The sequence below is a fragment of the Acinonyx jubatus genome, chromosome D4 (assembly GCF_027475565.1).
Source record: "Acinonyx jubatus isolate Ajub_Pintada_27869175 chromosome D4, VMU_Ajub_asm_v1.0, whole genome shotgun sequence".
Classification (NCBI taxonomy): Eukaryota; Metazoa; Chordata; class Mammalia; order Carnivora; family Felidae; genus Acinonyx; species Acinonyx jubatus.
In genome coordinates this window covers 84,313,358-84,337,301 of record NC_069391.1, presented here as the reverse complement: position 1 = coordinate 84,337,301, position 23,944 = coordinate 84,313,358, and the positions used below count along the sequence as shown (strand labels likewise).

The 23,944-nt window shown below is 43.6% G+C and overlaps 1 long non-coding RNA gene across 15 annotated transcripts in view; it reads left to right on the top strand.

Annotated features, from left to right (window-relative positions):
* The first annotated feature begins 2,631 nt into the window (after positions 1–2,631).
* Positions 2,632–23,944, top strand: part of LOC106968183 (uncharacterized) — a 66,421-nt gene continuing 45,108 nt past the window's right edge. For 9 of the 15 annotated variants that reach the window (XR_008291288.1, XR_008291281.1, XR_008291282.1 and 6 more), the window contains exons 1-5: positions 2,632–2,828; positions 12,149–12,545; positions 13,108–13,211; positions 14,669–14,810; positions 22,494–22,779. This is a non-coding gene — a long non-coding RNA (uncharacterized LOC106968183). The remainder of the gene's footprint in view (positions 2,829–12,148; positions 12,546–13,107; positions 13,212–14,668; positions 14,811–22,493; positions 22,780–23,944) is intronic. The other 6 variants (XR_008291292.1, XR_008291289.1, XR_008291286.1 and 3 more) reach the window with 6 other exon arrangements.

Genomic DNA, 23,944 nt, shown 5'->3' with positions numbered 1-23,944 from the left:
ACCTGAGCTGAAGTCAGACGCTTAACCGACTGAGCCACCCGGGCGCCCCTGGACACTAGAGATTAAAAAAAAAATGAAACAAAAATCTAGGATCGGTTTCCTTTATTAAGTGGCCTATTAAGTAGTCCAAGAACTTACTGTCTAAGAGGTTCCCAACTGGGGATAATTTGCTCCCTAGGGGAAATGTGACAGTGTCCAGAGAAATATTTGGTTGGCCCTACTGAGAGGGGTGGGGAATGCTACTGTCATGTAATGAGTGGAGACCAGTGATGCTGCTAAATATCTTCCAATGCACAGGGCACCCTCCAACAGCATAGAACCACAATGTTACTAGTGCCAAGACTGAGACACCCTGCAAACCCAATGGGCTCTTCCTTAAGAGCACTCTGCAGGTGCAAATTAACGAAGCAAGCCTTAAAGCCACCCCCTGCCTTCCCTTTCCCCAGTGGGCTTGGAACAGGGAAGGGTCCGTAGCTGAGGGGTGAAGAAAGGGTATGGGCCATGCCATCCAGGCGGGGCTTGGTGGCCCCATTTCAGAGGATGGTCATCAGTTCTGTCGTCAGGTCCCAGCATTTTAACTGTGACAGCACGGGACAGAGGGCACGTCCAGTTAAGTCTCGCTGTTCCACAGATGACCTGAGCCCTTCTCCTTTTTGCTGCAAGTAGCCAGGTTTCCAGTCAGCCCCCAATGTGCAGAAGGCTATTCAAATACAGCTCACCTTTGAACAGCACGGGGCCACTTATACGTGGATGTTGTCAGTAAACACAGGACAGTGCTGTGCATGTATTTTCTCTTCTGACTGTCTTAGGACCATTTTCTTCTCTTTAGCTTATTTTATTTATTGATCAATCAATAGATCTATAAAGCTACTTGCTTTATCTATCTATAACATAGATAACGTAAAATACGTGTTCATCGACTGTGTATGTTATCTGTATAAGGCTTCTGTTGACTAGTAAAGTTTTGGGAGAGTCAGAAGTTGCCGAAGGATTTTGGAGTGTGTAGAAATTCTGCCCCCGTAACTCTGCTGCTCAAGGGTCAACTGTAATATTACTGAAAGTCAATGACACTCTTAAAATGTAAACCTAACATTGGCTCCGAAGTTGAAACTACTATAATACTTTTCTTTTGTCTTACCATGTGTAAGTATTAACTATAAGTTTAAATTTTTTTCATGTTTGTTTATTTTTGAGAGAGAGAAAAAGAGAACGTGGGAGGGGCAGAGAGAGGAAGACACAGAATCCGAAACAGTCTCCAGGCTCTGAGCTGTCAGCACAGAGCCCTACCCAGGGCTCGAACTCAAAAACCTCAAGATCACAACCTGAGCTGAAGTTGGACGCTTAACTGACTGAGCCACCCAGGCGCCCAAAGTTTAAATTTTAAAAGTGGCCCTGCAACGATGCTGTTCAATATTGCCACTAGCCACATGTGGCTACTTAAAATTGAAAATTCACTCTGCAACCACACCAGTCATATTAAAAGCACTCAGTAGCCACATGTCCCTAGTGGCTACTGAACTGGACAATGTGGACAAAGAACATTTCTGTTACCATAGAAAGTTCTACTGAACAGCCCTGCCTTATAAGCCATTTCTAAAGATCCTTGCCAGTGTATACAGTTACCGCTAAAAAAAAAAAAAAAAAAAAAAAAAAAAAAAAGGCTTGTTTTCTAGCAGCTAAGGCACCAGGGCAAATGCTTTGCATGATCTCGTCATTGTCTGTTAGAAAGACAGACATGTTCTGCTGGGAGGGACCATCTTTTGTCAGACAGGCAATTTGGGGAAGGGTTTCTGTAATGGATGCTGGGTAATGTATCAGATGATTGAAACTGATTTTCCAGAAGGCATAACGATGTAAAATTCAAGTAGATAACCTCTGTAAGGCATTTCTGATCTAAGTCAAGTGTGTATTGTTAAATATTAATTCCATTAAGTTATGTCAGCAGGGAATTAAGATATGTGACCCAAATATATTTCTTTCTAGTAATTGAGTGTAATAGCAAACTAACGCTCAGTGGATCTTAACTGGGGGTAAGTCAGGGAGGAGGGAGGATCAGAAAGTCCTGGGAGCCCCTACAAAATGCATACGTTGCCCCCACGTAGGGTTTGCCAGAATGGTGGGGCGGGTGGTTAGGGAGGGAAGGTCTTGCACACGTATATTTTCACAATGTTCCCCGTGTAAGTCCACTGTACCCAATCTAGATGAGTATTCTTTAGAGATAGTAAAGATAAATAATTGGGGCACCTGGGTGGTTCAGTCGGTTAAGCATCCGACTTCTACTCAGGTCACGATCTCACAGTCTGTGAGTTCGAGCCCCGCGTCAGGCTCTGTGCAGACCGCTCGGAGCCTGGAGCCTGCTTAGGATTCTGTGTCTCCCTCTCTCTGACCCTCCCCTGTTCATGCTCTGTCTCTCTCTCTCTCTCTCAAAAATAAATAATAAAAAAATATTTTTAAAGATAATTAATTTGCCTCTTTTCCCTTGTGTGATGGGGGTGTGTGGCTTAAAAAAAGATCTCTGGGCTCCACTTCTAGATAGGATTCTGTGCCCTTTGGGTGAGCCTGTTCTCTCTCACTGTCCTTCTTTCAAAAGACTCACTGGTTGTTCCTGGCTACCTCTTCCCTCTAAGACCTTTAGGATGATCCACTGGCTTTGGAACAACTGCCTGTGACATTTCCTTCCAGTATCAGGTATCTGTCTCCAGCAAACCTGTGCAAGCTGAGTATCACCATCTGGTCCTGGATGCATTTTGTTATCAGTGCTGGAAGTGATGATACGGTATGCCGCTGTCATGTGCCCAGAGGATGCAGGGGCCAGAGAGGACACTCAGGTAAGGAAATTCAGGAGCCCCATTTGTATTTTTTGCTCAGGTTTGAAGGGAACACTTCCACAGGAATGGGGCTAACCATGTTCTCGAAAAATACCCCTTGCACATCTGTTTACATTGAGAGTTCAGAGTTTGGTCCTAGACTTCAGCTCATTTTTGTTAAGATTAGAAGGCTATTATTAACTATAGAGAAGCCTAACACTCCATCAGATTGAGAGCCAGCTCTGATGACAGATGGAAGACTTCAACACCCTTATCCTAACCCTCTTTTAAAAGGGAACTTAAGGGGCTCCTGGGTGGCTCAGTTGTTTGAGCAACTGACTCTTGATTTTGGCTCAGGTCATGATCCCAGGGTCATAGGATCGAGCCCTGTGTTGGGCTCAGTGCTGAGCATGGAGCCTGCTTCAGATTCTCTCTCTCTCTCTCTCTCTCTCTCACACACACACTCTGTCTCTCTAAAAAAAACAACTGAAATTTCACTCCAATTTTCAAAGCATATTAGCTCTGAAGGAACCTTTGTGCGTTTTTCACTTTTGTTTTCTCTGGGAATGCATTTATTTATTTATTTATTTACTTACTTACTTATTTACTTACTTAGTTATTTTGGGGGGATGGGCAGAGAGAGAATTCCAAGCAGGCTCCACACGGTCAGCAAGGAGCTCTACGTGGGCCTCAACCTCAGGAACTGTGAGATCATGACCGGAACCGAAATCAAGAGTTGGATGCCTAGCTGACGGAGCCACCCAGACGCCCCGATGCATATAAAATAGCCCTACTCCAGTCTGTATTTTCCTCATCCTGGGGTTCAGATTTTCTTTTGGCAGAAATCCAGTTTTCCCTACGATAAGTAAAACGCTGATCACTTGGGATTTTGAAAGCATAAGGTGGGACTCCTATCACTGGGAACCTATCCAGAATATGAAGTCCTTTTGATGGCATGTTGCACAACATATGACATAAGCAAGAAACCTTCCAGCAGCCCCAGCAAATGTCCAACCCTACCTTCCCGCATCCCTTTAGGGCAGCAGCACTGTCGTTTGTGAAAGTGAAAAGAAGGTATGAAATCAGGAGACGGGAACAGACTGTAAATCAGCAGGTTTGGTTCCTTCTCTACGGTAGAGTCTTTGTGGGTGTTTCTCCTTTGAGTTTTCCAGGGCTGGAGACCTCAGAGGCATGAAATGCCCTAAGGTTGTAGAAGCCCATCAGGGTTTGTCTTTTTAGAATACCCAACTAAAATGGAGAATCTTAAAGCATGTATAGTTTTGGCTTAAAAATTTCACTACTCTCTTGGAAGGAATGAGGGAAGGCAGATAGGGAGGAAGCATGGATGGAAGGAAGGGAGGGGGGAGGGAGGATGGATGGGAGGGAGGGAAGGAGGAAGGAATGAAAGAAGGGAAAAGAACTCCAGAGTGGCTTGCTGAAACTACGTCATTCATTAGCAAATGTAACTGTTATGCACCAGACAATATGGTAGGTTGTGGCGATGTGGCATGAAAAAAATATATTTGGTCTTTGTCCCCATCCTCGGCACAGGGCTCCTAAAATCCTTGGAATTGCGTTCCTTTGGCAGCACTATACTAAAATCCTTGGAATTTCCTGAGTGATAAGTGTCTTTTGTGTGCTAAAGAGGTGACTAAATACGGGTCCTTAGATAGCATCAGGGGGGGAACCCACCAGTGAGAGAGCTCCAGCTCTCAGCCTGGCCTCCAACCCCAGGCAGAAGAGAGGGGCTGGAGGTTTAATTCAATCCCCAGTGGCCTGTGATTTAGGAAATCCGAAACTAGAGTTTCCAATTCGGAGCCTCATAGCCTCCAAAACTACAAGGCTAGAGGTGCTCTGAGGTTGGTGAAGACATTGATTTGCTGGGAGGGTGGGCACTCAGAAGCTATAGAAATTCTGGATCCCCCACCTCTCACCACTGTCCCTCTGTACCTTGCCCAATGCACCTCTTCCATTTGGCTCTTCCTGAGTTACATCCCTTATAATAAAACGGTAATAGAAATTAGAGAGCTTTCCTGAGTTCTGGCAAATGACTGAACCTGAGCAGGAGTCATGGGACCTTAACTAATAAAAGCACAGTTCACTTAAATAAATGCCGGGTTTATGTTTGTCTGGTAGGTTGATTTTTGTTTTAATAGAGTGGACACTAAACCAGCCATTTAGCTGCTGCTTAAGAAGGTCGCCCTGGTTAACAATGACAAAATCACTGCATAGAATGCTTATCTTGGTAGCTCCATTGGCAGGAGAGAGTCTACTCAGTGAGGGGAAGAGATGGGGAACTGGGACATCAGGTCTGTTTAATAGCATTTGGAATTGCAATTTCAGTTGCCAAAGCAGTCTTCTTACCCATTACAGTTCTGGCATTAATACTATATTCCAGGCTTTGAAGATGCATTAATAGCCCAGGATTTAATCCAACAGGATACATGCTGATGAGAGACTGATAAATGTTGCAGAAAGTCATTGTCATTACCTTGTTTTATGGGTGAGATAGAACAGGATAGGAGCACTTGGAAGCTGCCTAGAACATGTTTCCTTTCATGACCAGCATTCGTTCGTTACTGATCTTTTCATGTGAGCCCACCCCAGCACCTCCCCAAAAATCTGTCACAAGCCAAGTTTTCCTGTTGATGAATGTCTTGTAAAAAGATATACATTTATAAGTTTGTGGCCTTTCCTAGGAGTTACGTTGAGCCTCCTTTCTTCCTCATTTTGCTTCCCAAAGCTATTACTGAAATAAAATTAGGACGGCCACACCAGACTGTCAGAGATAGTTTCAGCCTGTATATTCATTGATCCGTATATACGAGGGAAACTTTTCTCCAAAGATAGTGTGTGATGACCCCTCAGGGGAATTGGTGAGGGGCGCCTTCATCCTTGATCATTAACCTTTAGAGATAAAAGCAATTTCAAAGGTCATTTGCCCCCTAATGCTATAGGAGAGGAAACTGAGACCCAGAGATATTAGATCGGAAACTTTGCTGAGAACACAGCTTGTGTTCGTATATTGGGGCTGCCATAGTAGAGGACAGCATACTGAGTGGCATAAACAACAAAAATTTATTGTCTCCCACTTGCGGCAGCTAGAAGTCCAACATCAAGGTGTTGGTAGGATTGGGTCCTTCTGAGGGCGAGAAGGGACAAAGCTGTTCCCGGTGTCCCTCCTTGGGCTTGTCAATGGCTGTCTTTTCCCCATGTTTAGTCACATCATCATGACAAAATGACTTGAGGAGAATTAGATGCAGGATTGGCAATGGCTCTACCAAAGCCTCATCACAGGACATCCAGAAGGGAAAGGTGTGTCTGTCCAATCTTCTCTTTTTACAAGTACATCAGTCAGACTGGAGTAGGGCCCATCCTCATGACCTCATTTTAACTTGATTACCTCCATAAAGACCCTATTTCCAAATGAAGTCACATTCCAAGGTGCTGGTGTTTAGGACTCCAGCATGGGAATCGGGGTGGGGGGTGGTTGGGGTGCACAATTCACCCCATAACAAGAGCTGCCTAAACAGTAGCTAGAACCTCAGTCTTCCGATGCCCTTGTCCGTTTCTTCCCCTCTTGCACCACGTGCCCTTTCATATTGTCATTCCTGTGGAGGAGATGTTTGCTTTTTGCACAGAGGCAGGATACAGGGGTGTGGTCAGAAGCTTCCATCTTCTCAGACATTTCAAGTGATTCAGTTTAGGAGAATATCAGGTTGAGTTACGTTCAGAGGAGTGAGGATGCTTATTAACACAGCCCAAAAAGAATCATCTTGGGGGTAAGCAATGAATTTTTTAGTATTCTGTGGCTGATGGTGTTGAACCTTTTCAGCGAGAGATGAAGTTCTCCCAGACTTGTTCCACAAACTGCAGCTGATACTATCACACTGTGATGATAAATGTGTTTGTCCAGTAATTTTCCTCTTTGATGTGGATCTCTCTGTCCCTGGAGCAAAGGCTTCCAGGGAGCAAACTTTCCTTCTGGATGTCCCATGATGAGGCTTTGGTAGAACCATTGCCAACCCTGCATTTAATTCTCCTAACATCCTTTTGTCAGTGTCAAGATGCTGAAAGCATCTAAATGTTATGAGGGAGCCACGTTGTTGCCAGATATCTTAGGGAAGTGTTTGCACATTTGTAGGCAAGATATTTTTGTTATGTTTTGCCAAGTGGTCTTTTAGAGAAGGCAGATCTAAACAAGACAAATTAAAAAATAACAATAAAAACTTAAAAGTTTTTAGTTCGTGTTCTGTGTCACCAAGGTCAGTGTGGCTTGCGTTAATGAAAATTGCTTTTGTTAAAGGTCGGAACAGAAGAAAAATGGCAGAATGCTGGACTCTTCCATAATGACCACATTTTCCCTGTTGTGATGTGGCCCACCATGCTCATTTTGAAACAGAGAAAAACATCATCAGCTCAAATGTCCTCCCTTCTAGACCAGGGTGGTTTTCACCCAGGGCAGCAATGGTGATGTATGACTCTGACCCAGTGGACTAAGGGGCCATTCTAACTATCTAGGACCTTCACAAGGGGTATACTTAGGTTTGGACAAAGCCTACCTAACCAAGTCACAGAATATGCCTCTTGGCACTGAAAAGAGGTAGTAGTTTCTAGGACTTGCCCTCTATATCCCACTGATTCTCAGTGTTTCCCAAAGCATCACCAGCCTTTCAAAATATACCAAGGGAAAAAATTTCAGTGTTTAAATGAATTTGGAAGATGTCATATTCTACACCCCCCCCCTTAGCTATTCATCATGCATATTGGGATTTTTTAAATTTTTAATGTTTATTTTTGAGAGAGAGCGAGAGAGAGTGAGCACAAGTAGGGGAGGGGCAGAGAGAGAGGGAGACAGAGAATCTAAAGCAGACTCCAGGCTCTGAGCTGTCAGCACAGAGCCTGACGTGGGGCTTGAACTCACAAACTGTGAGATTATGACTGGAGCCAAAGTCAGATACCTAACTGACTGAGCTAACCAGGCACCCCGGAATATTTTTTTAAATGTTTACTTATTTTGAGAGAGATAGAGCAGAGGGGAGGGGAAGAGAGAGACAAAGAGAATCATAAGCAGACTGCACTGCAGCACAGAGCCCATTATGGGACTCGAACCCACAAACTGTGAGATCATGACCCAAGCCAGAACCAAGAGTTGACTCATCATGCATACTGGAATATTGAAGGCTTTTGTGATGCCTTGTGATGAAGAAGCCATTTAACTGTCTTTAATCAGGTGTTTGCAGAGTCATCTGATCATGGGACCATTTGTTCACGTAAAACCTGTAAGTTGCACACAACACATTTTTGAGAAATACTGTCTATGATTTACGTAAGTTGAAGAGATCTATTGAAGCACCATGTATATACTGGAAAAGAATGTAGATAAGTTCGTAGATGATCGAGCAAGAGCTTTGCAGAGATATCCCTGTAGATACTCGTGTGACAGTCCTTATACGCGCCCACAAAAGATTCCTTGTGGCTGTTGGCGGGGATGGAACACTAGGCTGGGCTGGCCAGGCTTTTCATTCATTAGGTTCTTTCTTTATTGTGAGGGTGTGGATGACTGTGTGTGTGTGTGTGTGTGTGTGTGTGTATGTGTGTGTGTGGACTGGATAATCAGATGGCTTACAAAAGAAAAAAGTATTGGGATAACCATCAGAAGGCATGAAGTGTTTGTGGCCTTTGTCATAGATTTGTGATGTGACCTCTCACAGTTCTGTCCCTTCTCTGGTCAGGGTGGGTGCCACTGAATGGCCTGGTACCCCTCAGACATAAGGCAGGCCTTATGTACCCAGGAGGCCTCCCCGGATACTTGGGACCTCAGCAGAGCTGCCTGAAGGTGAAGAGGGGGAGAAGGAGGTTGTCAGGCTGATGACATCATGTCTAAGTGTTTGGGTCACCTCCGGAGGTGCAGAGTGTTGGGTATAAAGGGCTGCGACGTGGTTGAAGGAGGTGTGAATAGATTGTCGGATGTCTTAGAGCAGCCACACACCCCAGCCTGATTGGGCAGGATGCTCATAGTTAGATGCGGCTACAACAAAGACCCTCAGAAGTGATTTTGAGCTAGCTTAAGGGAAAAAGAAAATATTTTGGGTAGGTATTTGAGCACATGATGGAATTGAAACAGTTTGAACAGCCACATCTTAAGAAAGTTCAGAAGCATGAGAGCTCCAGGGATCTGCCTTTAACTCTGTTTTTGTGAGGCTCAGCTCTCATTTTGGGTAAACGTCCACTCTGGTCCATTTAGCTATGACACATCTGTTTGTTTGGGAGAGAGTGGCAATACTTTGATCTTGAGGGAAATTTGTCCTCTCTCCAGCCCCAGGGGATGAATGGTGACAGTCTAAACCAGCCACAGTAATGTAATTTCCCTTTGTCAGTAACTGGTCTAGGGGTGGCCATGTGACCCAAGACTAATGTAGGAGATGTAAATAGAAAGAGGCTGGATACGGATGCTGGAAAAGCTTTTGTCTTCTCAATAAAAAGGAGCAACAGAATCATGGGACATGGCTCTTTCTTCCTTTGCTTTGCCCCGTCTCTGGCATTTGGACCCAATGCCTGGCGATGCAGCAGCCATGTTGAGACCATGAAGTGACAAGCACCGGATGAAAGTTTTGTGCTAGGAACAGAGGGTGCAAAGGAGAAAGAGCAAGGTCCTTCTACAGCGAAGCCGCCACAGTGACACTGGACCGAACACCTCCTGATTTGTGCTTATTCGAGAAAAATGGTACCCTGGTACTTGAAATCACAGTACACTTTACCTAATATACTTGCAACCAAAACCATTTCTAGGTGAAAAATTAGTTAGTATAAATACAGATGGTGGGAGCCAAGTCCCTATGATCAGAGCAGGAGTCTCAGATCTTTAAGGGAGAGAGAGTCAAAACTGTCTACAAAAGCCATCTGGAGCCTTGAGATCTCACCACGGCTGCGGCTGCAGAACCCGGAACACCTGTCCTAGATAGAATTAATCAACTCGTTAATTAACTAATTGTACTGATTTTATTGATCCCTTGCTATCTACTAGGTGTTTTTCCAGGTACTGGGGACAGACTGGAGAAGACAGAGAAGGTGCTGGCTCTCATTAAGCTGACATTCTAAAGGGAAAACAGACACTAAACAAGAATCATAAACCAAGGGAGTCCTTTGAGGAAGCGGGAGGTGCTGTATGAAATGGGAAAGGGGTGTCACGATGGGAATTTATAGAAGGTGTGTGCGTGGCAAGCCTGAAATGGTGATATTTGAAGTGAAAGTTGAGTTGCAGAAAGGAGCCAGCCGTGTGAGAAGAGACCCAGGCTTCGGGAGGGATGCTGGTGCAGAGTCCTGGGCAGGAGCAAGCATGCCTGCTAGAGACACAGAATGCATCCTTAACAGAGGTCCCCTGGGCTGCCCGTGTTCATCTCTTGCCAACCCCTCTGGCCGCTGGATTCTCGGGCTTGTGATATACCTCAAGGCTGCCAACAGGATTTCCTGTGGCACAGGTGACTTTTCCCATTGCCTCTGCTTCAGGCTGTGAGAGCCCGGGGGATGGGATGGCTGGGGAGGGTCTGTGTAATAGACTGTGATCAGAGTGACTGCTGTCCTTTCCCTTTGAGAATGGACCCGTTGTGCTTGGCCACAGCACTGAGGCTCCCCGGGGGCCTGACTTCCTTTGGAATGGGGTCCACCCCATTCTGGAAAGACTGGCATAGCATCCAGAGGGCTCATAGCGGCTTCAGCACCATGCCACAGTCACCTCGAATTACCGTCACCACACTGGACGTTTCCCTGTGGAAAGGCCAATGCAGAGAAGTAGGAAGCCTGGTACCTTCCCCTCCCCACCAGCTGTGGCTCCCAGCCTGCCATGGCTGGTCAGACCTGACATCATTTTCTTCCCTTCCCATCTCCCATCTCCCATCTCCCATCCCATCCCACTTTATTTTTGAGAGAGACAGAGCATGAGCTGGGGAGGGGCAGAAAGCAAGGAGACAGAGAATCTGAAGCAGGTTCCAGGCTCTGAGCTGTCAGCACAGAGCCTGATGTGAGGCTCGAACTCAGGAACTGCGAGATCATGACCTGAGCCGAAGTCGGACACTTAACCAGACCTGACATCATTTTCAAGGGATACTTATCAGTAAAGCAGTCCCCTGAGGTCACAGGGCTAGAAGCTTCCTCACAGGTCCTCCTGCACTGCACTCCGGACCTCATGTATCTGTCAGTATCCAGAACAAAAGTGGCAGGTTGCCTGAGGAACCAGATATTCACCTAGTTCTGGTAGAGAATCCAGTTCTCTTTTCTCTAACACTTGAACTTGGGGGCAATGAGAACCACTGTCGCAATCTCCCTGGGCTGTTAGGTTTCTTCCAGGGCCCTGTGTCATTAGCGGGACCCCAGGATTGTGATGACTGTTCACCTTAGGAGGGCAAGCTGGTGAGCAAGTGCCCAAACTACCATTTTGAAACCTGGTTCACTTCTCCTAGATCTGGGACCAATCCCAAAATACCAAAATTGAAAGACACTTTGGTGATTAATACCCCTCCTCTTACAGATGGGGATAAAGGGGGAATGGCCCGACCAAGGTTAATATTCACACTACGGAGAAAGACCGTTTGGGACCCACAAGCATCTTTCTCAGATGTTTACAGCATCTTGTTGTAACATTCGCCGTGACTTAAGGGAACAAAGAATACAACCTCACGCATCAACGCCGTGTATAAAGCTCCCCATGCCTCTGCCTGGTTTGACTTCCCATCCTATGTGGTGGCCATTTTCTCATTTCACAGGCCAGGAAAGTGAGGGGGATGACTCCATTTAGTTAGTAGGTGGCAAAACTCAACTCCAGCTTGGTTTTTATTTAATGGTCCTCCCAAGTCCATCTCTACTTTTGTCCTTGGTGGGGGAGGGGCAAAACAGAAATTAGCCGTAACTCAGGCAGCATGGGGTGCACAGCCGGTGTTCTCAGGTGCTAGAGCTCTAAGGAGAGGCTGTGACTTATAGTGAACCACCCCTTACCTTGGCGGGTGGACACTTCCCTCTTCCAGCCCCCAGATCTGAGGCAGGGCCCCCACGGATCCTAACGTAACTTGGTGCTGTCATCTCAATAGCTTGGTTAAATGCCACCTCCCGGACACAGTGTGGCATGTAAAAGCCCAGTCCATTAGAACCAGCGGGCTCAGTTCCAGCACTTCAGGTGACTGGAGGCATCCATCACTTAACCTAGCCCTGCCTCAATTTTCGGAGCTATACAATGGGGCTAGCAGTAGTACCTTCCTGGGAAGGTAGGTGAAAGAGGTAAAGCATTCAGAAAAGGCATGTGCTCAGTAAATGTCCATTGTTGCCCCCATTTGCTCTCCACACAACAGAAGCAACTCTGCTACAGAATTCTGCATTTTCTCCAGCGGTACGAAGAGTGTGTTCACAGTTCCTGATGACTGGTAGACATCCCAGGGTGAGAAGTATCTATAAGACACAGTCATGTGCACTTCACAGCTTGACTCTGGAGAGTGATCTCTTCCAGGCCCTCTACTACAAGGGTATTTTCTTTTTCTGTCACTGTCACCCCTCCAACAGCAGAAGTTTCTGGCTCACCCACCGGAGAGGCTAAAGCTTGCCTGGAATTATATTGCTTACAGAATAAAGAGAAGTCAGAGCCTCTTATGTAACTTGAAGAGTTGGAAAGATCCAGTGATAAAAACCAGTGCCCTGAACTTTTGCAAAGCACGATCAATCGCTGCGTACGATCCTCCGGTCCTTGGCAAGGTATCCTTCGTCTGGTTTTTGTAGACTAGGAAAAAAATTAATGAACCCACTGCTATTAGATTGTGTATTCATGCCTAAAGGCTGTAAAAAGGGTACTGTTTCAAGTTAGTCCTGTCATCTAAAATACATCCCCTGTTTGCTTAAGTTTTCTCAATAATATTCTTTAATTTGATCGCTACCTGTGAATTTGTGTATTTCCTCACACAGAACTGATTCTCCCTCCCCCCTTTGTGTTTCTCTCTTTCTCTCTCTTTTTTTTTTTTTTGCTTATACTTTTTTGTTTAGATTATCTCTCTACTGACCTTTCAGTGGCTTACCTTTTTTTTTTTTTTTTTTTTTTTTTTTTTTTTTTTTTTTTGGTAATGCACGAGTGAGGCTGGGAAACAGAGCCAAGATGCAAACTATGAATCAGCCGCTCAGCTTCACATAGTGAGTGCACTATGTGCTATCTCCGGCCAGAGCAGATGTGGCCTTGGTGGGCTGCAGGGAACAGTATCTCTCAGGTAAAAATAAATTACGTAGATAAGGACCAAAATGATGCATATCCTTCATTCGCAAACAGATCATGAACTGGGAGCTGTGTGGAAAGACAACCGGATTGGGAGCCAGGGTCCTGCCCTGGGTTTCTTCCAGGTGACCCTACCACCCGTCAGCCGTCTGGTCTTGGTGAGTACGTGTGACTGACAGGTACGTCTTTTTCATGTTTGTTCACTCATTTCGAGAGAGAGTGAGCAGCGGGAGAGGAGCAGAGAGAGAGGGAGACAGAGAATCCCAAGCAGGCTCCACACTGTCCATGCAGAGCCTGATGCAGGGGGCTCAAACCCACGAACCGCGAGATCATGACCCGAGCCAAGACCAAAAGTTGGACATTTCACTGACTGAGCCACCCAGACACCCCTACAAATACATTTCTCTTTAAATCAACAAAAGCATAGGACCAACACAGTAACAAACCTGTGTGCCACCATTGAGTCCCGGGCTATCCTGACGTTTTGACCAGCTCACTTCAGACCTGGCTGAGTTCTATGTGGCTTCCTCCTTGATCCTCTTTGCCTTCCTCCTGCCCCCAAGATAAATGCTGCCTTAAACCTGCAGACTTGCCTACTTCTTCTGTAGACACCTACATCTTTCAGCTGTGGCTGCTGTGTACATTCTGCATGTTTGAAAACTTTAAATGAAAGGAAACACGCTGTATATATTCTGCGACTTGTTCTTTTTTTAATTTAGCATTAGACGTCAGCAACATAGCTCTAGCCCATTCATTTTAACTGCTCTTTGCTATAGTGTTTCGTGAACAGACCACCATTCTCTTGTTGAGCAGTTAGATTGCTTTGAATTTTGCACTTTCATTATAAACGACGCTTCAGTGAGTGTCCTTACCCATTTCCTACACTCACATACAAGTTCTCTAAGATAGCATTTTTTCAAAATATTTTGGCTACACCCACAGTTAAGGACATACTTTACATGTAAACCCTGCACATGCACAGGCTGTGTTTGTGTGTGCGCGCACATATATGTGGAATAAAAGTTCCTCAAAATGAGACCCTTATTTTGTATTCAGGTATAATCCAGTTTAGGCTGGTCTAAAAAAATATCCTGGTTGCAATTTACTAAAGTGATCCTCTGACCCCCGTTTCCACTAAGAATTGGGTAAACCCTGTTCTGGGACCTGTACCTACACATGGAATTACTGGATCATAGGTTAGACCCATTTTCAAAGTGAGGAGTTGATGCCTTTATGAGTTCTTTTTATGCCCTGAAATGGACATTTGCATATAGCTAGCACTCCAGCTAAAGGAGGCTTTCTAGCATTCTAGAAGGAGGCTTTTAGGGTTATTTTATGTGTCGTATGTTTAGAAATGGAAGTCCTGTTTTAATTTCCTGAGCTTTAATTTTTCATATGTCACAAGATGCCAGAACAAAACAAAAATACTGGACTTTTCAGTATTTTGCAAACTGCTTTCTCTTCAGCCCCAGGGTCCCGGGGAAGATTTCAGGGACTGCCATAGGGTGTGTAAACTGGGGGTGGGCATCAGAGCAGGGAAGGGGACAGAATGAGTAGATGGGCGGGGGAAGGTGTGCAGCTTGAAAATAGATATTTTTTAATGTTTATTTTTGAGGGAGTCCAAGTGGGAGACGGGCAGAGAAAGGAGGACAGAGGATCTGAAGCGGGCTCTGCGCTGACAGCAGTGAGCCCAGAGTGGGACCTGAACTCACAAATCATGGGATCATGTTGGATGTTCAACCACTGGAGCCACCCAGGTGCCCCAGCTTGAAAATATTCTTAAGTGATGGGTTTAGATGCTCTCTACGGCTCTTTCCAGATCTAAACTTGAATCAAAATAACTTTGGGATCCCTGGACCGTTTCAACTTGCAACCAGAACTAAAGAACATGACGGTTTGGGGTATACAGTTCTGGTAAGCAGTGCTGGCCCGCCTAAGAGCTGGCCTGTCCCTCCTGTCACTCTAGGAGCTGGTGTGGACAGGGTGTGGTAGGTCCTGGAGGGCAGTGACTCGGGACACTCCAGATGGGGCTACCATTTCTCTTCTGTCATAGGGGCTTCACCCACATGGGGCTGCTCTAAAATAAACTTCTGTTTTCATCATGCTTATGGATTCTGTGATGACCAAGGGCCTAAGATACATTTTTCTGAGCTCCATTTCTGCCACACCGAGTGTCGCACATGCTCACAGTAAGGCTCATTCGCTCAGCGGGGTACACGTATGGTTAATCATTGTATTCGCAGAGACGGAATTTTATTATCAGTTTAATGAAACTCTTGAGCTCCTCACAGGTTTATTTTTGCCTTCCCAATAATAGTAAAGGCATTAAAAAAAAAGCCTGGTAGTAAGTTGGTAGTAAAGTGACTTTGGGGTGGGCAGATGGTAATTGATGTAGACTCATAGATTTCTTCATAGACTTGCTCTCTGTCTCCTCCGCCTGCATGACTGCCTCCTCTCAGATCCCAGCCCCTCCCTGCAATCCGTCCTGCCTGCATTTCATCTTCCTTAATCACTGTTTTCATCACCTCACACCCATGCTGAGAAACTCTCTGGGGATCTTCATTCTCCACCACGTCCGAATGCCAGCCTGTTTTCAAGGCTTCTCTTAATCTATTCTTTCCTTACCTCTCTGGCTTTATTTCCTTTGCCAGATGTGGTTCTGGTTCCTGTGGTTTAGAGATAATGGGATTTGGGGGCACACATCACCCCCCATCCCCAAAATTTAAAATCTGCATCATTTTTCTTCAGCACAGTTGAGCCTACTTCCCTAAACAAAAACACACATCAGCAGGGATTGCTTCCCTCGTGCTCAGGCCAGGGCAGTGGGGCTGGGGGGCCCTCTGGGGAGAGGGGGTGCAAGGAAGCAGGGTATGCCCCTCTGCCTCGTACACTGGGAGAGGATGAGCACTGAGAAAGGTGACTTGACTCACTAAAGTCGTTTGCGGAAATCTCTGCCTGTTTGACAAGACAGGTAGAATGCACACAACTTAGAAGGCAAATAGGAGACAGATAAATCTGAAGACAGATAAGGCTGGTTGAAAACCTTGGAGAATGGCACACCCTGTATAGGGCAAAATTCAGCAGATCACTGAGCCCCAGAGAAGATGCCAGTGGGGGCTCGTGAAGGAGACTCCAGAGAAGGCTTACCTACTGGAGCAGGTTTATCCCATCTGCAAATAAATTCTTTTAAACTTTTTCTTTTGTGTGTGTGTGTGTGTGTGTGTGTGTGTGTGTGTGTGTGTGTCTACTGGCCATTTCCACTGTTTTCCAGAATGATTTCCAGAAGTCCTCATTCTTCCACTTAGCAGCTATATGATTTGGGGCAAGTTTCTTTACCCATAAAGTAGAAGTAATAATGCAAATAGTTATTTGGGGTTGTTGGGAGGGCTCTAGGAGATAAAGTATCTAAAGAGCACAGGGGCACCTGGGTGGCTCAGTCAGTTGAGCATCAACTCTTGATCATAGCTCAGGTCTTGATCTCAGGGTTTTGAGTTCAACCCCACCTTGTGCTCCACACTAGGTGTGAAGCCTTCTTGGTAGGCAGGTAGGTAGATAGATAGCACAGAACATGGTCCAAGATAAAATATTAGCTATTATTCTTATTGTTGTAATTGTTACAAGTATATATTTTGATTTGAGCAGCTGCTGAAATTCTACTTGTTCTCAAGATACCTTCAGGTCACTCTAGTTTAGTAAACATTTACTGAGTGCTCAGTACATGCTGGGGACTGATAGGACACTGATGATACTACAAGTAAGATGTTGACCTTGCCCTTGGGTAGCTTACCTTCTAGTAGGGAAGGCAAACCTGTAAGTGGATGATTTCGGTTTAAGGCTGGGCTGCCCTATACACTCACCACCAGCTGCATGCAGCTGCTGAAACTAAATTGAGATGTACTCTACATATAAACTACATACTGGATTTTGAAGACTTGGTTTGAAAAGAGAATGTAAAATATCTAATTAATAATGGTTGGTATAGGGGAGCCTGAGTAGCTCAGTCTTACTTGTTAGTATAGTCTTGATTACCTGTTGAAATAACATTTGGGGTATGCTGGGTTAAATACGTGATTAATTTTTTTTATTGAAGCCCAGTTGACACACGATGTTACATGGGTTTCAGGTGCACAATGTAGTGTTTCAACAAGTCTACGTCTCTGCATTATGCCGTGCTCACCACAAGTATGGCTACTCGGTCACCATATGATGCTATCACAATACCACTGACTACATGTCCTGTGCTGTACCTTTTATCCCTGTGACATATGCATTCCATAACTAGAAGCCTGTGCCTACCACCCCTTTACCCATTTATCGGTCTATTTCTGCTGTTTATTCCCTTTTTGTTGATTCCATATATAACTGAAATCATATGGTATTCGTCTTTCTCTGACTTATTTCACCTAACATATGCTCTCTAGGACCATCTATGTTGTATATTTAGGACCATATGTTGCTATATGTATATATATTCATGTATATACACACATTTATATACATACACACACACACACACATACTACATGTTATGTGTCCATTAATCTATCAGTGGACACTTAGGTTGCTTATACATCTTAGCTATTGTAAATAATGTTGTAATAAACATAGGGATGCATATATCTTTACACATCAGTGTTTTCTTTTACTTAGGGTAAACACCCAGTAGTGGAATTACTGGATATATAGGGTTTTTATTTTTAATTTTTTGTGGAACCTCCATACTGGTTTCCACAGTGGCTGCATCAGTTTACATTCCCACCAACAGTGCACAAGGGTTCCTTTTTCTCCATATTCTCACCAACACTTGCTATTTCTTGCCTTTTTGATTCTAGCCATTCTGTTAGGTATAAGGTGATACCTTTTTGTGGTTTTGATTTGCATCTCCCTGATGATAAGTGATGTTGAGCAACTCTTTGTGTGTCTATTGGCCATCTGTAGGTCTTCTGTGGGAACATGTCTCTTAACATCCTCTGCCCTTTTTTAAATCAGATTATTTGAGGTCTTTTGGTGTTGAGTTGCATGAGTTCTTTGTATATTTTGGATATTAACCCTTATTGGATATGTCATTTGCAAATGTTTTCTCCCATTCAGTGGTTTGCCTTTCTGTTTTGTTGATGGTTTTCCTTGTTGTGCAAAAGCTTTTTATTTTGGTGTATTCCCAATAGTTTGTTTTTGTTTTTGTTTCCCTTGCCTGAGGAGACAGATCTAGAAAAATGTTGCCAAGGCCAATCTCAAAGATATTATTGCCTTTTTTCTTTTAAGAGTTTTATGGTCTCAAGTCTCCCATTTAGGTCGTTAATCCATTTTGAGTTATTTTTGTATGGCGTAAGCAGTCCAGCAAGTAGCTGTCCAGTTTTCCAAACACCATTTATCAAAGACACTCTCTTTCCCTCCTTGTATGTTCTTGCCTCCTTTATTGTAGATTAAGTGACCACACAACTGTGGGTTTATTTCTGGACTCTCTATTCAGTTACATTCATCTATGTGTCTGTATTTGTGCCAGTACCATACTGTTTTGATTACTAGAGCTTTGTATTATATCTTGAAATCTGGGAATGTGGTAAGGTTTATTCTTCTTTCTCAAGATTGCCTCAGCTATTTGGGGTCTTTTGTGGCTTCAGACAAATCTTAGTATTATTTTTTCTGTGAAAAATGAGGTTGGTATTTTGATAGGGATTACACTGAACCTGTAGATTACTTTGGGCATTATGGGTATTTTAATAATATTGGTTCTCCCAATCCAGGAGCGTATTTGTGTCATTTCCATTTACTTGTGTCATCTTCAGTTTCTTTTATCAACCTTTATAATTTTCAGAGTACAGGTCTTTCACCTCCTTGGTTAAATTTATTCCTAGGTGTTCTATTCTTTGTGGTGCGATTGTAAATGGAATTGTTTTCTTAATTTTGCTCTCTGTTATTTCCTGTATAGAGATGCAACTGAGGCACCTGGGTGGCTCAGTCGGTTAGGCGAATGACTTCAGCTCAGGTCATGACCTTGTGGTTTGTGGGTTCAAGCCCTGTGTTGGGCTCTGTGCTGACAGCTCAGAGCCTGGAGCCTACTTTGGATTCTGTGTCTCCCTCTCTTTGTCTGTCTCTGTCTCTCTCTCTCTCCCTCAAAAATAAATAAACATTAAACATAAATTAAAAAAAAAAACAAATGCAGTTGATTTCCAGGTATTATTTTGCCTCCTGCAACTTTACGGAATTCCTTTTTTCTAAATGTTTGTTTGAGAGTGAGCGCGAAAGTGAGCCTGTGTGCAAGCAGAGGAGAGGCAGGGAGAGATGGGAATAGAGAGAATCTCAAGCAGGCTCTGTGCTGACAGTCCGCAGAATTCTGGTAAGTTTTTTTAGTGGTGTCTCTAGGGTTTTCTATGTAAAGCATCATATCATCTACAAATAGTGACAGTTAAACTTCTTCTTTATTATTATTATTATTATTATTATTATTATATTATTATTATTATATAATATTATATTATTATTATATATTATTAATATATATTTATTATTATTATTATTATTATTATTATTATTATTATTATTATTGGCTCCTGGGTGGCTCATTCAGTTAAGCAGCCAACTCTCAATTTCTGCTCAGGTCGTCATCTCGTGGTTCATGAGTTTGAGCCCTGTGTCAGGACTAGGATTCTCTGTCACCCTCTCTCTGCCCCTCCCCTCCTCACGTGCACACGCTCTCTCTCAAAAAAAATTTTTTTTAATTTAAAAACTGTAGTACTAGAAAACTTAAATTTATGCAGCCCCTGTTGCGCTTCTGTTAGATGGCAATGGTCTACGGTGATAGAGGGTGCTGTGGGAACCAACTCAGAAGGGCAGCATGTCAGGGGGTAAAGGAGTGCTTCCTGGAGGACCAGATGCATCCTGAGCTGAGTCTGGAAGGATGAGCAGAGGTTACCCAGGCAAGGACACAGCTTGAGGATATTCTAGATGGAGGTGACAGGAAGGCCCAAGGAAAGTGTGCCATTGGGGAGGAGCCCTGGGAACAGTTGGTTGTTATACAGCCTAAAGTGTTAGGAGCTGGGGACTGGAAGATGATGAAGCTGCCTGAGAAGTGAGGCCTGTCTTCCTACCATTTAACATCTAGTCGTCATTAAATGCCCTGGTTCTTGTCTTACGCATGAGGTCTGACTATGTGTCCACTCTTTGTCTGAAGTTGTGTGAACTATTGGCTGTTGAAAGTTTGAGGTTTCTGTCTCTACAAGAATAAGACGATCCTGGAAGATAAAACTAAGGCATGCACGTATGCTACTCGGAAGGCAGGATGTTATTTTCCCTTCTGTACACAGTCCTGGAGAGTGGATAGCAGGCTCACATTTCTGCTTCAAGTGTAGACCTAATGAATGAGAAACCTAGAGGAAGGTGAGAGCTTTTGGTATGCTCTCATTCATTGGGTCCAAGGAGAGTATACATGACTGCATTCACACCCATCTCTATGTCAGTGACCTTCAGTGGACTACCTCCCACCCCCAAATTCCCACCAATAAGGAATATAATTGGTCTTGGAACAACACAGCTTTGAACTGCACTGGTCCACTTACATGCAGATTTCTTTACAGTACAGTACTGTAAATGTATTTGCTCTTAAGATTTTCTTAATATTTTCTCTAGCTTACTTTAAGAATACAGTATATAATACATACATGAAATATGTGGTAATTGACTATTTAGGTTATCTGTAAGGCTTCCAGTCAACAGGCTATTAGACACATCTGGGGGGAGTCAGAAGTTATACATGGCTTTTTGACACGGAGAGTTGTTGCTCTTGACCCCTGCCATTATTCAAGGGTCAACTGTATAATCATTTATCAGATTACACTAATTGGGAAGCTCATTATATCCACTCTATCCCAAATCACCCTCAGGTCTTCTGCCTTTAATAACTAATTATTAAATGGACATTTAGTAGGTCATGCAGGGTGAAAGAGGAGTACCAAAGGAGACTGAAAACCTAAGTGGATGGAGAAGCTGGAGAGTGACAAGACATCTTCAACATCTGCTTCTCACTCTTTAACGTGCACGTGAATCAAACAGATCCTGCGAAGATACTGGTTCTAATTCATTAGGTTTAGGGGTGGAAGCAACAATATGCATTTTTTTTTGAGCTTCCGGGTCATGTCAGTGCTACTGGTCCATGGACCTCACTTTGAGTTACAAAGTCTTCAGAGTCAATTTAGTACAAATCTTTACCCACGGCTGGAAATTGCATTGCAACAGCCCTGATGAGTCATTAGAAGCCTCTGAGGGAAGACCTATCGCGTGATTCACCTCCTCCTCCTTTGTGGAGTAAGTCTAATTGTTGGAACAGTTTTTCTTGTCCCTAGACACTATCTGGGAAATTTCTATGCATTGGTCCTTGTTCTATTTCTGGAACCACGGAGATAATGAACCTGATCTCTCTTTCTCATGACAGCCATTTGGAAATTTGAAGAGTATTTTTATATTTCCCTGAATTCTTTTCAGTACATTAAATCTCATCTCCTTTCGCTGTTAATCATAGGACCCTCTGGGCTGTCCTGGGAATCTGTTCTTTAAATGTACCTCCTGTAATTGAGCACAGCAGTCTTGCTTTGTCTAAACATCAGAGAGTAAGATGGGCCTATTACCTACTTGGCTGTTGATTTTCTGCTTCTGCTAGAGTCCTCCATCATCTTGGCCTGTTGACTACTCTTTGGGTGTCACTGCTTGTAAGCCCGTCTTAGTGAACAGAGCTAGAGAATATATGTATGCTTACATGTACATGTATGTCTATGTATTTTCTCATTTGTCCATCCATCCTTCTGTCCATCCATCCATCCATCCATAGAAACCTCTGAGTTCAGCATGATAGATTTACTCCAATCCAGTTGCATAGGTAGATTGTAGTTTTCTCCCTTTCCATGTTTATAACTCCCTTCCCTGGAAGTAAAAACAAAAAAAAAAAAACAAAAAAAAAAAACAAAAAAAAAAACCTGCCCTCTCATATCCTTAAGATAGTTACCTGTGTGATCAAACCCTTGGGTAAAACCAATCGTCTATCCATCACCGCTGACCTTCCCCTGTGCACACTTGCCTCACACCACTCACTTCCCAACACACTCCCACTTCTGAGACTCAGCTAATAGTTTTTGGGCTGAACTATTTGGGAAGGCAAGGGGAAAAGGAGGAAGAGGAGGAGAAGTTGTTTTTTCTCTTTTGACTTGTAGATGAGTGAATTATACTAATAGGTTTTTCTAATATTGAGTCATCCTTGGACTCATGCATTGGGCCCTGCTTTGATTTTTCTACTCTTTCATTTAAGATTTCTTGGTAAGTTAATTTATTTTGCTGATCTGAAAAGGCTTTGTCATGCAAGAAATGTTCTTAGACATTCCCTTAATTTCATTCTCTTTGATTTCTACAGGGGGAATATAAAGATTTCTCCTGACTTGTGTGAATTTTTCCAGGGTCCTTTCTTTTGGAAATGCTACAAGATGGCTGTGTTGTCAGTGGTGGAAATTATCGATAGTTCTCAAAAGCAAGGAATCACAGAATATCTGCTTTCCAGTAGTGATGTATGACTCACCAAAGCCACAACATTTTTTATAATGCCCTTAGTTTTTTTCATAGAAACTGAACTGAGATTCCTAATATTTCCTGGAATTTTTTAAAAAAAGGAAGGAAAAAAAGAATTCAAGGAGATGTCCATTTGTTAGCCCATCACTGGCACGCATCGGCGTTAAAGAGTCATTGGTGAGTAAACCAGTACCAATACCACAATCCTTCATGTCCAGCCTGCCCCCAAAGATTTTCTTGGAACCGACAAGAAGGTTAATTGAAAATATAAATCTGCTTTGGAAAGCATTTGCATTTCAAGCGGAGATGGAATTTGGGGAAGTGCCATGTAGACGTCTGTCATTCTACAAGTCATAATTATTGTCAGTGACCCGAGACCTGGAGCAGATCATGATGGTTAAATAATGTCCATGGTGTTGCTCTTGGGGAAAGCCTTTGTCCCCACCTGATCATTCCCACATTGCCTTGGGTCTTTTATGCCTCAAGTGCATATGTTGCTTCTGTTTATCTGAGTAGTTAATTTTGGAGGCAACCATTTTGCAGATCTAATTTCCTTCCTCTGACAGACAAGGCCTGGATTGCTCTCACTTTTATATTTCATTATTCACACATTCTTCCCCATCTCTCACCAATCCTCCCACCATTTCTGTTTAAAGAAGATCTTTAATATGTACGTAGACCCAACCCAAAAGGTCTACATGCTACATGTGCACATGCACATATACCCACAGTGCACGTGTACTTCTGTATATGTTCTTTTTAATTTTTTTTTCTTGACTAGATCACTCCTAAAAAAAAAAAAAACATTGGAGTATGACAAAAGCTGGTAAAAGAGATGAAAAGGATGATACTTTTTGGTTAGGGAGTTTGAATTAATTTTTGCCATGACAAGTTGACTATTGGGGCACTGTGCGTCCCTGTGAATTGCACGCTTCAGCTACGTCCCTGGCTCTGTTGACCCACAGAGAGAGTAATCCAATTATGCAAACAGGGAAATGCCTGAAAACAATGAATAATCAGAAGTTGCATTTTAGAAGCATGCTCATTCATAACACTGATAGGTCACATTCATTTTAGAAGTGCATCAGCAGGAATATTGTCTGAGCCTGCACTTAGAACATTCATTCATTCAGTCAGCAAACACATATTGAGAGCCTTCCATGTGCTGGACACTGTCCTAGGTGCTGGAGATGTATTAATTAGCAGAGAGAAACATGGTCCCTGATGGTAAATTTTTTTTTTAACGTTTTATTTATTTTTGAGACAGGGAGAGACAGAGCATGAACGGGGAAGGGTCAGAGAGAGGGGGAGACACAGAATCTGAAACAGGCTCCAGGCTGTG